Consider the following 3,191-nt stretch of genomic DNA (forward strand, 5'->3'; position numbering starts at 1 on the left):
GTGGGTCAGTTTAAGGGTAAAGTTAGGGACAGGTGTGGTGGTGTGGGTCAGTTTAAGGGTTGAGTTAGGGTCAGGTGTGTTGGTGTGGGTCAGTTTAAGGGTAGAGTTAGGGACAGGTGTGGTGGTGTGGGTCAGTTAAAGGGTAAAATTAGGGACAGGTGTGGTGGTGTGGGTAGTTTAAGGGTAAAGTTAGGGTCAGGTGTGGTGGTGTGGGTCAGTTTAAGGGTAAAGTTAGGGTCAGGTGTGGTGGTGTGGGTCAGTTTAAGGGTTGAGTTAGGGTCAGGTGTGTTGGTGTGGGTCAGTTTAAGGGTAAAGTTAGGGTCAGGTGTGGTGGTGTGGGTCAGTTAAAGGGTAAAGTTAGGGACAGGTGTGGTGGTGTGGGTCAGTTTAAGGGTAAAGTTAGGGTCAGGTGTGGTGGTGTGGGTCAGTTTAAGGGTTGAGTTAGGGTCAGGTGTGTTGGTGTGGGTCAGTTTAAGGGTAAAGTTAGGGTCAGGTGTGGTGGTGTGGGTCAGTTTAAGGGTTGAGTTAGGGTCAGGTGTGTTGGTGTGGGTCAGTTTAAGGGTAAAGTTAGGGTCAGGTGTGGTGGTGTGGGTCAGTTTAAGGGTTGAGTTAGGGTCAGGTGTGTTGGTGTGGGTCAGTTTAAGGGTAAAGTTAGGGTCAGGTGTGGTGGTGTGGGTCAGTTAAAGGGTAAAGTTAGGGACAGGTGTGGTGGTGTGGGTCAGTTTAAGTAGAGTCAGGTGTGGTGGTGTGGGTCAGTTTAAGGGAAGAGTTAGGGACAGGTGTGTTGGTGTGGGTCAGTTTAAGGGTAAAGTTAGGGACGGGTGTGGTGGTGTGGGTCAGTTTAAGGGTAAAGTTAGGGTCAGGTGTGGTGGTGTGGGTCAGTTTAAGGGTAAAGTTAGGGTCAGGTGGGGGTGGTGTGGGTCAGTTTAAGGGTAAAGTTAGGGTCAGTTTTACAGGTCAATTTACAACCCTTTAAATTGTCCATAGGATGTAATGCTCTGTTTTTGCCTTATTTGGCGAGAATAATGAATATTAATGTTTAGCTCTGCTCTGATTGGCTTATTTCTGCAGCTCACAGCTCAAGCTCTTCAGCTCGTGTATCCTGACCGTCCTGACAGAACACAGACCGACTGAATGACATTTAATCCCCAAACTGAGCTTTTCTTTAAAAAGTGAACAATCTAAGCAAAGTATCTACACTGTAAAAAATTATATGTTCAATAAGTTATGACAACATATGTTTTTACATTGTTTTAACTCATCAAAGTAAGTTAAGAAATGTTAAACTTGTTTTTATTTGTTATACAAGCTGTAACTCATTTTTTGAAGTCAGTTTAACATAATTTAAGTTGAAATAACTTAAACATCCAAGTTGACTGTACTGCAAAAGTTCAAAATTTGCCTTTTTTTACAGTGTATCATTAACCTGATAAAAAAATCTATGGAAGTCTAATGTCCCCACTAATATAGTGAAACAAATGTGTGTGTGTGTGTGTGTGTGTGTGTGTGTGTGTGTGTGTGTGTGTGTGTGTGTGTGTGTGTGTGTGTGTGTGTGTGTGTGTGTGTGTGTGTGTGTGTGTGTGTGTGTGTGTGTGTGTGTGTGTGTGTGTGTGTGTGTGTGTGTGTGTGTGTGTGTGTGTGTGTGTGTGTGTGTGTGTGTGTGTGTGTGTGTGTGTGTTTGTGTGTGTGTGTGAGTGGTATACAGGGATGCAAAGGTTACACTGTAAAAAATTATTTAGTAAAAAAGTTACCTGGTTGCCTTAAAATTTTGAGTTCATTGAAATTAAAATTTTGAGGTAATACAATGACAATTTTTTGAGATTCGACAACCCTTTAAAATTAAAATATTATTAAAAGATTTTGTAAGCATATTGGGTAATTGTGTGTGTTTTATTTCTGATGACGCAGTGAAGCCAAATAGTGCTATTTTCATGATTTATCACATTTTTATGTGGTTCAGATACAAAAATATTTTGAGTTTCTATTTATTAAACAAATTTCCTTCATTGTATCAACTCAAATTTTTAATTTCATTAATATTTCAAAATAATATTACCCTTTGTCATTAGACACACTATTTAGTTTTGTATGGTACTTGGAGTTTCCTATTGTTACTGCACTAGCATCTTGAGTTATCTGGACAATGCGGTCTCTCTAAGAAACTTTCAATTTAATCAGAAATTGTTTGAACAGTCAATAAGTGGATAAATCGCTACTTACTGCTTGCAGGAATATAGTTGCCCCTTTCTTCAGTTTAAGACGCTGAGCGAAGCTTGCTTGAAATGGGCCGAACAAACAAACGATTTTGAAATAAATTGATGTGGTGTTCGATTTGAATAAACCTCAACCGTTGACATATGAAAAGTCCTCCCGTCCCCTGCACAGCCTGAACATGACGTGTGTCATGAACTGGCGTTTTCGCTATCCTGGCGTGATACTTGTTTACCTGCAGTCTTGATGATTCGGCTCTGTCAGTTCCGCCTGACAATGAACATGTTTGGACAGATGCAAATGTTGGGGGCGTGCGTATAAATGATCCCCAACGCTTGCGTCACGGTTGGGTTTATGTTGAGAAGCACTTATTTTTCCGTGGTGGTTTTGATTCACGAGATTTACATAAGAAGGAGGAGGCAATGGTGTTTGAGACTCACAGTATGTGATGTCCATGTACTGAACTCTTATTATTTCACTATGGTAAGGTTAATTCAATTTTTCATTCTAGAGCACCTTTAATGGTCTATAAGTAATTATTAAAATAAGTACCTATTTAAGAAAGTATGCGATTTTAGACGCAGCCCTCAGAAAGGCATGATTGGTCAATCACGTTTTTAAGGCGGGGGTTATTATTTTAATTTGATTTACTTTGTTTCAGTTTATTTTAAGCAAACAAATGCATTATTATCTTTTGATTTTGATTTGAAACACCCTACAGGTTTCACTGGGATCCACATTACTGAAATAAATAAAGAGATAGCTCATGATTGTCTTCGTCTCTACTCTTCTTCATTTTGACTTCATTATAAAGTTCAGTCAAAGCAGTTTTGGGATTCTGGATGCAGGACACTGTGAGATCGCAAAACTCAATTGAACATTCAGACTCTTTGTCTGGGTGAGCGGCTGGACCATGAAGAATTGCAGATTTGTTTCTGAAGTGTTGTAATTCTTGCGTCTCTCTCTCTCTCTCTCTCTCT

The sequence above is a fragment of the Pseudorasbora parva genome, chromosome 17 (assembly GCF_024679245.1).
Source record: "Pseudorasbora parva isolate DD20220531a chromosome 17, ASM2467924v1, whole genome shotgun sequence".
NCBI lineage: Eukaryota > Metazoa > Chordata > Actinopteri > Cypriniformes > Gobionidae > Pseudorasbora > Pseudorasbora parva.